Raw genomic sequence first — 13,555 nt, forward strand, 5'->3', positions numbered from 1 at the left:
AAATTGAGAAGGAGGGGTTTGTCTGTTGTGTTTCGTGTTTGGAAATACCATCAATACCTCCATTTTCACATTATACCCAGCCACAAGTCTCTGCTGGGATTATTTGGAGAGGATAAGGCGATACCCCCCATCGCATCTGCTCACATCTAGAGGTGGGCACTGATATTGGCTGCTTACGAATTCACTTTTATTCACCGATCACGATGCCAGATCGCACATGCTGACGTGCTGATCTGCCTCCCCTGCCAGATAACAATGTGAAGGTTCCAATTCCCCAGGAACTTGTCTCATTACTAAATTTTTTGGATTTCTCCCCTGTCCAGGCCGAACAAATCCATGAGTGGACAAGCCAAGATCCACTTTTATCTCATATCCGGGAGCAAGTCTTGAATAGATGGCCAGGAGAGCCAAAGTCTGTTGACATGAAGCCTTATTTCAATCGCAGGTACAAGCTCACCTGCCAAGATGGCATATTTCTCTGGGGAGCAAAGGTTATCGTGCCCCTGAGAGGGCGAAGGCCATTACTGGCCAAATTCCATAGCGCTCACCTTGGCCTTATTAGGATGAAGATGCTCGCTCGCAGCCACTTGTGGTGACCAGGGATGGATGCAGACGTCGAAACCCTTTCCAAAAGTTGTCTTTAATTCCCGCAGCTACAAAAGCTTAGCTCCATTGTACCCCTGGGAATGGCCAGCGTGGCCATGGGTGCGCTTCCACGTAAGCTACCTGGGGCCCTTCTTGGGCACGATGTTCCTTTTACTAATAGACGCCCACTCCAAGTGGATGGATGTCTACGAAGTCTGGTCACCCATGTCTGCTGCCACCATAGATCGTTTGCGACAGAGTTTTGCAATGCACGGGATACCACAGGTGCTCGTGTCAGACAACGGGACTGCATTTACCAGCGGGGAGTTCCACTGGTTTAAAACCCTCGCCTTACCACCCCGCTTCTAATGGTTTGGCTGAACGGACAGTCCAAACTTTTAAGTCCAGGGTGAAAAAACTGGACGGGGATTCCATCAGCACTAGATTGTCAAGATTCCTGTTTGCATACTGGATGACGCCACACACGACCACGAGTATTACCCCTGCTGAATTACTAATGAAGAGACATCTCCGCACTCATCTAACTCTTATCAGGCCGAAATTAGGGGGTGGGCGGAGAGAAGCCAGGAGGCCCAGAAGATGTTGCTGAATCAGAATTAATTATGTTCGGTAAGTTTGAGGTAATGATTCAGGGCACAGAGGTTCCCAATGACAGGACAAGTGAAAACAAGTGAATCTGGTGGCACTATTTCAAATAAGAGGAAGGGAGTTCTACTTGTCAGTCAAGCAATGTCACCTAAATAAATAATCTGGTTGTTCATATTGTTGTTTGAGACCTTGCTGTGTGCCAAGTAATTGCTACATTTCCTACATTACAACAATATGTACACTTCAAATAAAAAAAATAAGTGTGAGGTGATGCACTTGGGCGGGACAAACAAGGCACGGGAATACATGATGAATGGTAGGACCCAGGGAAGTACCGAGGATCAGAGGGACCTTGGTGTGCATGTCCACCCGTCCCTTAAGGTAGCCGGACAGGAAGATAAGGTGGTTATGAAGGCATATAGGATACTTGCCCTTATTAGCTGAGGCATAGAATATAAGAGCAGGGAGGTTATGCTGGAACTGTATAAGACGCTGGTTAGGCTACAGCTAGAGTATTGCGTGCAGTTCTGGAATCTGCATTATAGGAAGGATGTGATTGGGGGATTTACCAAGATGTTGCCTGGACTGGAGAGTTTTAGTTATGAGGAGAGATTGGATAGGCTGGGGTTATTTTCCCTGGAGCAGAGGAGATTGATGGGGGACATGATTGAGGTGTATAAAGTTATGAGGGGCATAGATAGGGTAGACAGGAAGGAACTTTACCCCTTGTTGGAGGGATCAATAGCCAGGGGGCATGGATTTAAAGTAAAGGGGCAAGAGATTTAGAGGGGGCGTGAGGAAGAATTTTTTCACTCAGAGGGTGGTGGGAATCTGGAACTTGCTGCCTGAAAGGGTGGTAGAGGCAGAAACCCTCATAACATTTAAGAAGTATTTGGATGTGCACTTGTGATGCCGAGGTGCTGGAAAATGGGATTAGAATTGTTAGGTACTAGTTTGACTGGTGCCGACTCGATAGGCCGAAGGGCCTTTTTCTGTGCTGTAGACGTCTATGACTCTATGACCAGACATGATGGCCATAAAAGAAATGTCATGGTGGGAGACACTGTTCTTGCGAAGAACTTTGGAGATGGACCCAAATGGCTATTAGACGAAGTGAGTGCCATGACAGGACCCCTCTCCTACAATGCGTCAGTAAACAGCTGAATAATTAGATGACACGTGGATCATCTCCAGAGAAGAGGGACAGTCCCACAAGAAGGAATGCAGTCATCGCTTGCGCTTGGGTCTGCACCACACGTGGAAGAAATGTCACATTTGGAAGCACCGGTGGGGCCTGTTACACCCGAGAGGGTCGAAGACACAAATCTGCCCACTTCTACCGAAGAGGCTCCTGGACAGTTGACCCCTGAGAAGGGGATCTCGGAAAAACCAGCCGAGGCCATTGAGCTACAGCGCTCGACACGTCCGAGGAAGCCTCCTGAGAGACTTGACTTGTAAATAGTTATTCGTGGAAATAGTTGGGATGTTGCGAAGTTTGTCAGTTTAACTTTCAAGTAAAGGGGGAGGGATGTGGTAAAGTGGAGTGCTATGTACCTTTAAGAAAATGTAGTTAGTTGACCATGTGACTGTATTGACCAATCGCTATTATTATTATTCTTGAATATTTACGAGTTTTGGTCAGGCTTAAGATTATTCATGTGATGTTAATACAGTATATTCATTCAGCTCCATCTGCTAACATGGTGTCTTTACTCTGCCTTGTACCTGATCTTATGATGAAAGTATTTCTAAAAAAAAATCTTGTAATTTGATCTGGTGATTGTGATTAAGCAAAATCTGGAATTTCAAACTGTTTTGGATGAACTTCTTGGGTAACTGTAAGTCTAGAGCTGGAGGTGATTGAAGAAACACACATGGTGTGAGTTAGTGTCCTGTTCTTAGTTCCAATAAACCACCAGTGTTTGTTCAGTTAATCGGCCTCTCTGCCTATATTGCTTCAAGCACAAACTAATATATTAATATCAAGGGCGCAGCTCGTGTTCGCTGGACAAAGTGAACCTGATAACCTAAAACACAGAACAGACATTCCACTTTTTTCATCTAAAGTAACAGTGTAATCTGCAAATTTGCGTGCTTTCTGTATCTTCTGTGTCACAAACTTTCTTGACTACCTTTGTCCCATATGGCAGTCATTGCTCATCTGAATTTTTTCTTGTATTTAAGCTATAAATATAACACCCTAGATACCTTCCCATGCCCTCGCTGTATTAGAATCAAGATTCATCACACATCTACTCTATTTCCTACACCTATGATTTCCTGCAATGCGCTACTTGTGAGTGCTGTTGTGCATTGGGACCATAGAATCAGCCTTTGTATCTTTATTTAAACACAATTTTTTCCCCCCACAGTTAGCCCTATGTTAGTCTGCGCACTACCGCCTATGCCTTAGCACTTCAGCCCATAGTCAAGTTTGCATGGATTCCTTACAATGCTGCTGATCTGTTTACTGGATTCAGTTTGTTAAAATTGTCAAGCTTATGCTTAAATCTTTAGGTCATGTGTTCTACTTTCCTGTTGTCAACAAGCTCCTAAATAGTAAACAAGATGAATCCACCACAGGAAAGTCCATTATGAGAAAGAAAATAAGGAGGTTTCTATAATGGGCAGCTAATCTGTAAAGTCAGTTTTACACTCGAATGGCAAGTTTGTAATCCTAATAACAGATCTCACTAGTTGACAGCATTAACAATACTAACTTTCCTTTACACTTTTAATGCTCTGCATGTATAGAAACTGACAGAGACATGCACAGATCATTTCAGTATCAGATGTGGGCTAAAGCATTCCTTTATATAAAATGCAAAGTACATATGCAGGAGTTGACAAATGCACTTGTGCTCAACATTACCAGTTGTGACTGAGCCATTGCTATTTATCAGGGTTGCACATGCACAGCAGCTGACACTGAAACACACAGAAGCAACACCAGATGTGAGTGAATTGTTATAAACAACAATAATAATGCAAAATACAAATAAGAGACATACATACCAGGATGAATAGGATTTATTCCAAATCATCAACACCACCAAGAGAAAATCACTCAGGATCTTAAAATGACACAGAAATTCCTGACCAGTGCAGAGCAAATCCTCCGATTATAAGCAGAACTTCAAAGTTTAGTACTCGTCATTTTGCTCAGTATTTGAGAAACACTGAATTTTTTAATTGAATCTCTCTGATTCACCCTCCTTCTTCTTGTGCTATGAATGGATTGAAGTTCGAGGATAGACTCACTTGTTGAAACAGTGCCAGCCTTCTTATGCAGCACTGAGAGAACATTTCTGCACTAACCCTTTCACTGCCACAATCCTGGGAACCCGCTGCTCCCATGGGAATGTTAAAACGGACAGTTTTAAATCTTTAAATCTTAAATTTTCTTAAAATCTCAAATTTTAATCTTAAATCTTAAATCTTGGGGCCTACTTTATAAAAGAGCTATCTAGAAATAAAGGCCTGGATATTCAATCACACGCGAAAACAGTTATGCAGGGGTGGGTGGGGGGAGGGGGTGGTCAAATTGGTGCTGGAAACTGGTTATACTGACATAGATGCATCTCCAATGGCACTCTTGCTGCTTATTGGTTCTGTGCCTGTTTGAGGGAGGACAAAAAATATCGAGCATCACTAATGGCTACGGAATACCAAGGATGATGGACTTCAGTTATATAGTAAGACTAGGGAAGTTGGGATTGTTCTCCTTAGAACAGAGAAGCAAAAGGGGACGTTTTATAGAGGGGTACAAAAATATGAAGGGTTTTGATAGAGTAAGTAAGGAGAAACTGTTTTCACTGCCAGATAGATTGGTCGAGAGCACAGATTTAAGATAATTGGCAAAAGAACTAGGGGGAAGAGACAAACATTTTTAATGCAGTGGACACAAGTGGTGGTGGCAGCGTCAGAAAGATTGTCCCACGGGTCTAGCTTTAACATAAGAAGAAGTTTAATAACTTGACAGGCTTGCTAAGGTAGGACTCCTAACTCCGATCCCATATCAATCTCTTCATAACCCTACACTAACTATCTGGAGTCCCAGCGATCACAACCTTTCCCTCTCCTGTGTACCAGCATTTACTACAACACACAGAACCTTCTGTTCCTAATGCCACATTCTGCCCTCCTACTCTCCTCGCTAGTACTGCTGTTACCTCATCAGGCTTCTGCCATCTATCACATACCATGTTCAACCTTGACGTACTCATCATCGAACCATTTCCTCTTTTTTCACATTCTCGCATCTGGTGAAGAATAGCCTATAGCTGGGAGGAAGCAGATCCTCGATTTTCCATATCCGAGGAGCAAGTTTTGGAGACTTGCTTAAGTGGGGGAGCTGGAGGATACACTCTGCAGGGTTCTTCGCTATCTTTCGCTTTGTCCCTTCCTATTGGCATCTTGCCCTCACAGACTTAGCATGACAAAGTGCAGCTGTTTCCAGCAGACACTCATCAATGTCTATTTATCCTTCACACGAAAACCAAAACCTGGACCCTCTCTCCCCTTTCAGGTCAACAAAATGTGGAGTGTTCTGATGAGGAGCAGATAGAAAGCTTTGCAGAACATGGCATTGCAATACTCAACCTTACACAATGAAGCACTAGCTCAGAAACTGGCACTACATGCATCTCAGGAGAGAGGCCACTGGAGACTGCACTAGGAGAATCACAAAGGAAGAGTGCATAGGAGTGCAGGACAGTGCTGGAAGCAGCTACCTGGAGGATGAGCATGTATCCCAAAACTGCTGCAGAGAGCACAGATGAGATCTCAAGGATGCAGCCACCATTCAAAAACTGATTCCTATACACCAGGCACTGGGCAGCCTGCCAGAGAACTTGGGTACAATGGTACAAGGCACAGAGGAGTCCGGGTGTAGCTTATGTGGAGTCGTCTTGAAATACATTGAGATCAGCATCCCATCATGGAGTGAATGCTCACTGCAGTGGGGTTTGCAATGGTGCAGCCTCTGGTAACAGCTCTGCAAGTTTCACTGGAAGCTCAGAATGTTACCATTGCAGCTCATACGAATATACGAATTAGAAGCAGGAATAGGCCATTTGGTGCCTCAAGCCTGCTCCGCCATTCAATAAGATCATGGCTGATCTGATTGTGGCCTCAACTAAACATTCCACCTACCCCCATAACCTTTGACTCTCTTGTTAGTCAAGAATCTATCTACATCTGCCTTAAAAATACTCATGTACCCAGCATCCACCGTTCTCTGGGGAAGAGAGTTCCAAAGATTCACGAACACCTGAGAGAAAAAAATTCTTCTCACCTCTATTTTAAATGGGAGACCCTTTATTTTTAAACTGTGTCCCCTAGTTCTAGACTCCCACAAAGGGAAACATCCTTTCAGCACCCACCCTATTAAGTCCCCTTGGGATCTTATATGTTTCAATAAGATCACCTCTCAATCTCAAACTCCAATGGATAGAGACCCAGCCTGTCCAACCTTTCCTCATAGGATAACACCCCATCAATTATCAGTCAAATGGAACTTCTCTGAACTGCTTCTAACGTATTTATACCCTTTCTTAAATAAGGAGACCAAAACTGTACATAATAGTCCAGATGAGGTCCTGTACAACTGTAGCAAAACATCCCTACTTGTATATTCCATTCCCCTTGCAATAAGAGACAACATTCCATTTACCTCCCTAATCACTTGCTGTACCTGCACATTAATTTTTCCTGATTCATGTACCAGGACACCAGATCCTTCTGTACCTCAGACTTCTGCAATCTCTCTCCATTCAAATAATATGCTGATTTTCTATTCTTCCTGCCAAAGTGTACAAGTTCACATTTTCCCACATTATACTCCCTCTGCCAATTTTTCGCCCATTGACTTAACCTATCTATGTCCCTTTGCAGACTCCTTATGTGACCCTATTGCTCTTGGGTCTCGCATCTGCCTTTCAATCTATCAAGGAGAGCATGGCTAGTAGTGTCTAATGTATGGATCAAGGATTCCAGACATCACTATGCTCCTACATTGCAGACACAGCCCCATGACAGTGGTATTGGCTCCATGGGAAAGGCTCATGCCGATCTGAAGACTTTCTTCATTTGGTGGCAGTGGTGATCTCTGCATGTGACATCGGTTTTTTGGCATGCTTTTCCCATTTCCTGGAGGAAGATTTTGTCTAACTGAATGATGATGTACCGAAGAAAAGGAGCACTTGATCATGCCTCTCATGTACAGTGAATTATTTTGAAGCAGATTATGTGGACCTGTGTGACAGCTATTTCACACAGCCATACCCCACAACAGCAATAAAATGATTGACCAGTTAATAATCTGTTCTTTTCTCGTGTGGTGCAAGAGAAGAAATATTCAGCTGGACAACTTTGATATTCTGGAATATCTAGATGGGATTCTATTTAAAACGTTATTCAGAAAGCAATGTAGCACTCCTTTAGTTCTGTACTTGCATGGCAACAAATATGGATCTCATGATCTCAGTGTGAGCTTCCATTGCAGCACTGAGATGATGGGTTGCTTCTGCATGTGTCACGGTGGAGGCTGAGGCATTAGCCACCAGACACTTGATCACAGTTGGGTCTATGAGTACCTTTGCTGATTTTGCTACCAGTTACACGGTGGAAAGGGTGGGCACCAAATTCTGCACGATGCCCTCTACCAGTTTGGAGCCAGACAGTGACAGAAAGCTTTCTGGCAGGCCTGCCAATGCACTAAGCATCTTGGTGTGCATCTTCATCAGAGTTCTCCTGTAGGTGGCCCCATTGAAGTCTACATCATTGTCCTCCACAACAGAACTTATCTTTGTCCTATGGAAAGATGACACACAAGCTACCCTTTCCCTCTAGCTTGGCTGCAGCCCATTTATGCCCAGTGACTTACCATTACAGATCCCAACTCTATACTACCCTCTAAGTTACGTGCTTTACCAGTTTCTGAGCCGGTGGCTGCAACTGTCAGATCAAGTGATGGTGCCTCCTGTCACTGGCATAGGATTGCTCTTCCTCCCCATTTTGCGTGTGTGATACATTTGGGCTGGCAGCAGTTCCTGGGTAACCGAAAGCATAAAAGCAGAAGGGGGCAGTTGGGAAGTGGTGGGAGATTGGGGTGTGGTGGGGTGAGGGGGAGGGTGAATATGGTGGTATGGGGAGGAAATCAGCAGGCCCATGGTCACACCATTTGCAGCTTGCACTTCATGCCACACCTTAGGGTGAGGATAAGGAGCAAGTTGAAAATGGGCAAATGGCAGTAACTTACCATCATCGTCGATGGCCTTGGTGATGCCAATGTCATGGGCTCTGCCGTGGTTGGCTTCAGGCTTCTCTGTATAGCTCCTCTTTTGGGTTCCGTAGATAGAGTTGTGGTAGCCAACTATCCATTCCCAGGTTCTTCCTCCCTTTTTGTGCAACTTTCTCCTGAAAGGGAAGAGGGCAGAATGTTTGGGTGATGTTCCTGCCTTAGGTGAATGGCTGAAGGTATGAATAATGAGAGGTGGGTGTGAAGTTGGAATCATGGAAAGATGTGGGTGGATGAAGTGGAACAAGTGAATGTTAGGCACGAGGCTGCTTGGTAAGTGATGGTGGTGTAGTGCACTAAGCAGACTGAGAAACTGGTGCTCTGGTGGATATGAGAGGTGACATGAAGATGCATTCACTGACCGTGACCACACATGAGGTCATTAAGCTCCTTTCTCACACTGCTGCCAGATCCTTTGGGCCAGATTCTGGGCATTGACCTTCCTTGCCACCTGTTCCCACTCCCTTCGGACAGTCTAGCATCCTGGCCGCTCTCCTGAGTTCATCTCCATGACTTGTGTTCAGAGTGCACCATCACTCAAACTTTGAGTCCTCTCTCCTGGCTGGGGGTATCTCTCCATTTTCTTCAACTACAATCTTAACTATGACTTTTTTTGCAGCCTTTACTTCTCCACTGCATCTCCCCTTTAAAAACTGCCTTTAAAAGCTGGAGGCTAGCTGAAACAAATGCTAGCCTTGCTCTCTTAGGCCCTTTATTGAGTATGCAACCAGCCAGCAGCACATGTCCTGCTGGGCTGCACACCACAATCATTTAAACATGGAAACAAAATGAAATATACCTCCACAGGAACTGGCTACGATCCTTGACCCCTGTGCCTGAAAATTGGGGCCATCCAATTTTAGCCCAGTAGTTTTGCAGGATGAGGATTGATAACCTTACCTCACCCTTGACTTTTCTTATGCTGTGACATACAACTCAATTTGAAATTACGAAGTTAGATTTTTCTGCAGAGACTCCATCCAGGCCCCTGAACAATCTGACTCGTGACTCTCAAGCTCAGGGTCCCAGGTTGTCTGCTCTTATGCCCTCCTTCCATTCTGAGAGCCCCTTTGCTCTGACTCCCAAATCCCCTCCTCTCCAACTCCTGATTCTCCCCTCCCTCCCCATTCTGTAGAACCCTTCCCCTGATGCACCTCCTCCTCTTCAATACCACCGCAATTCCGACTTTCCCTCCCCTCTGACTCCTGACACTTTCTCTGATTCCACCGCTTCTCTAACTCTTGAGCCCTCCTACCCTTCCGGTTCCCAGTTGGTTCTAGGCTGTCTGCTGCATTGGAGGGATTATGTCATAGATTTGAGGAATGTGTTGCTGTTGCAGGAAATTTAAAGTTGCAAAGATATGCCGGGCTGAGTATGGTAGAGTCTGAAAGAGTACCGGGCAATCTGGGAGGGCTGGCCACCCCAGTCTTGCTACCCTGATGAGAATTTCTCTCTCTCCTCTCTGCTGGAACCAACATTGACCACCCCTTCCCTGCCCAGGGCATGCAAGTGGCAAGAAGCTGCTGTTCTATTCCAAAAAATTAGATGGTGAAGGATAAAACTGGAACCAATGCTTTTAAAAGCATTTATTTACAAAAATGCACATTACAAGCATGAACCTCCTATCAATCTGTTCCTTTATGGAGGAGCACAATCCCCAATTACCACATTTGCCAGACTGTAAGATGCACCTTTTATTCTGGAAAAAAGTCATCTGAAGTTGCTATGCATCTTATAGTCCGATCATCACCTTGTCAAATTATTAACATGTGTTTCAGTTATGCACGGTTATTGGTAATTGGCATAAATCCAATGCGTATAAGGCAAAAAAAGGTTTTCTTATATTGTCGGATTCAAACTGGAAGTGGTAAGGTATGCCAAAGAGCATGGAAATGGAAAGGCTGAGAGGCATTTTGGTCCTTCAACAGAGAAAATGATATGGGAATGGAAGCAGCAAGAGGAAGAACTAGTGAAAATAGAAAAGAGAAGGCCCACTTTTCATGGGCGTGTTGCAAAATGGCCGCAGCTGGAAGTGGTGAAAAATTGGATAACAAATCTCGGTCAAAATGGAATTTTTGTATCTACCAAAATGATTGTATGTGATCAAGAAGAATAGTAGTAGTGTTACAACTGGTCCCTGGGCGAGGTTCCACAAATTGTTATGTTCCTGGGTGAGGAAGGATGAACTGGCTCCCCTTCTTTATTCAACACTCTTGGTTGGTTGCAACAAGGTTAACTTAAAAAAGATCCCTTCCTTCATGGATACCTTTTTCCAGTCCAAATGTATTTCTGTTTTAAAAGGAGCCAATTTAACAGGTGGCCTTGAGTCAAAGAAAGAGTGAGTTTATTAGTTATTAAACGTGAGAAAAAATAATGAAAATGTAACACACATACACACAGATTAGAAATGAGAAATTGAGTCCAAAAAATAAAATTTAAAAAGATATACAAATCAGTCCTTTGGCTTGTCCATGAGGAGTAAATGGTGAAACCGTATGGCCGTTAAGTTGGGGTGAGTCTGCTAGCACTGACTTCGGCAGTTGAGCAGTTGGTTTGGAGATTCTTGGTTCTGCTGGTTAGCTGAAAAGAGTTGTCTTGTTTCCTTTTCGACTTTGGCTTTGCTGACTTGTGACTTGCTTCCAGCAATCAGAGAGAAAGAGTTTTTCACCTGCAAGCGCAGGGATGCCCAATTGGTGTTCTTTAGCTATGACCTTCACAGCACACACACACCCGAACGGAACACCAGAATAGCATACAGAACTTGAGTTGCAGTTGGCTTTTTAAACCCCTTTCCTTGTGTATTCCTGGAAGGAAAGAAACAAACATGTCTTTTGCCCAGATCTGTTTTCTTTTCAACTCAGCTCATGTTCATAGTCTGGAATGGAACTCAGCAGGTGGTTTCAGAATTTTCCATTATCTCCACAACCACAGGAGATTACAGTTCAGTTTGCATTGTATCTTTTCCTTTGAAGTACCTCTGTCTGAAGTATGTTGTGCTACACCTTTTAGGTGCAACATTCCATTCTCTCTGAATTAGTTGGTCAAGTAATCCATATAGGAATTTTCCAGCAAGTGGTTACCATACAGTCTCAGCCAGCTTTTGCTTGTATGTCCTTTTTAAAAAAAAACACATCTTGCTTAAAAGCTCAATATGTCCATAAGTAATTTTGGGATAGGATCCATGGTCATGACAGTAACAAACAGCATTACTGATTTTGGTAGGATAATATTTTGATGGCACAGATTTATGAAAAGACACAGGCTAAGGGTGTGTACTAAGGATAGCACAGAAAATGCCAGCCAAATACGAAGCAAAGTTATTTGAATCTCACAGGTTCACGATTAAAACAAAGGGAAAAAACATGTATTTTCAACTCAGATATGGACAAAGTTGATGTTCCATTGGACAAGACTATGGACATTCAAGGCACTAAAACAATACCAATAAAGATGTCTGGCCATGATAAGATCTACTACACTGTCTTTTTGGCTTATTATTCTGATGGTAAAAATTGCTGCCGTTACTGGTCTATGAGAGAAAAATAGCACCAAAGTCTATATTCCAAATGGAATTGTTGTTCATGTTCACCCTAAGGAATGGATGAATGAAGATGGGATGCAATGGTGGCTGAAGAACTTGTGGTCAAAGCCAAGTGGCCTTCTGAAAAAAACTGCCCTATTAGTGTGTGACCAGTTCTGGGCACATATAACTGAGACCATGGAAGAGGAGGTTGAAGAATTGAATTCACAGCTGTGATTCCAGGTGGTTTTGCAAGCCAATTACAGCTCCTGGACATTTTGATAAGCAAGGCATTTAAAGCTTTCATGCGTGAAGAGTGGACTGAATGGTTGGAGACTCCAAGTCATGACCTAGAATAGAGCAATCCACCATTTCAGAGATGTGTGAATGGGTGGGAAATTTGTGGCAATTAGTGAAACATGAGACAATTGTTATGTCATTCAAGAAATATGGTATATGCAATGCCCAGATGGCAGTGAAGATGATGTACTATTTGAAGGAAGTAACAGTTCACATAACGCTAGTAATGGTTACTGTGACAGAGAAATATTTGGACTTCTACGATTAGTAGGATTCATGTAGCATTGTTGTTTTTGTTCTGTAGTGGTAAATGTTAATAGTTTAACTTCATGCTGCTTTGATAGTTTTGTTTCATTAAAGTTAAACACCTGTATGCAATGACATTTTTTTTTCCCGAATTTTACTTTTTAAAATCCTGGTGCGTCTTATGATCCAGCAAATATGGTAATGCCTACCACCTGCAGATAATTAATTATAATTATAATTTAATTAATATAATTAACAGGTTCCCTTCTCTGTCTTTAAATTAAAAACATTAGCGTACATGTTCAGCCAAAATTTCAAAACAAATTAAATCAAAGACCTGCTTATTTTGTACAAAGTGCTACATTGTGAGACACCCCATCTTTGGACGCTTAACAATTTCTTCGTACATGCATTTCTTTCTGTAAAACACTCCGACAGTTGATGACGTACATCCGCCCATTTAATTTTAGAGATTTCCTTTCACTCCAGCATTCATTCCAAACCAGTAAAGTAAATCCGTTAACTTTTCTGACTCACACTTTTCATAAAGTGTGCTTTATCCCACAAGGAATGATTATCTACATAACATTCTTTGGGAATACCATCTCCAGCATGACCATCATACAGAATCTCTCTTAAAATATTTGACAAATAGAATCCCGTATCCACTGTCTTGACAAGAGCCAATGTTTTGGCAGCCAGCATGCTTTTGACAACCCTTTTTATTTTCTTAGCTTTCCAAGCTAAAGGACAACATTTCCCATTCTCATGATCAGAAATATTATGAATCTAACTGCACTAGAATTTCTATCAGGAAGATTAGTACGTGAAGCATTGCTTAAAATTACTCACATTCTTTGGATTGTCATTGTTTTGCCCAGTCTACAAGATGCACTGCAGGAATTCACCAAGACAGCACCTTCCAAACCCACGAGTGCTACCATCTAGAAGGACAAGGGCAGCAGATATGTGGGAACACCACTGCCTGGAAGTTC

The 13,555-nt window shown here is 43.1% G+C and overlaps 1 protein-coding gene across 1 annotated transcript in view; it reads right to left on the reverse strand.

Annotated features, from left to right (window-relative positions):
• The window catches only part of gdpd2 (glycerophosphodiester phosphodiesterase domain containing 2), a 162,843-nt gene extending 158,409 nt beyond the window's left edge, over nt 1–4,434 (reverse strand). Inside the window, exon 1 of the mRNA XM_078546236.1 lies at nt 4,210–4,434. The gene's annotated coding sequence lies outside the window, so the exon portion shown is untranslated. The remainder of the gene's footprint in view (nt 1–4,209) is intronic.
• Nucleotides 4,435–13,555: the final 9,121 nt, after the last annotated feature.

Source organism: Cetorhinus maximus, chromosome 8 (assembly GCF_964194155.1).
Source record: "Cetorhinus maximus chromosome 8, sCetMax3.hap1.1, whole genome shotgun sequence".
NCBI classification, from domain to species: Eukaryota; Metazoa; Chordata; class Chondrichthyes; order Lamniformes; family Cetorhinidae; genus Cetorhinus; species Cetorhinus maximus.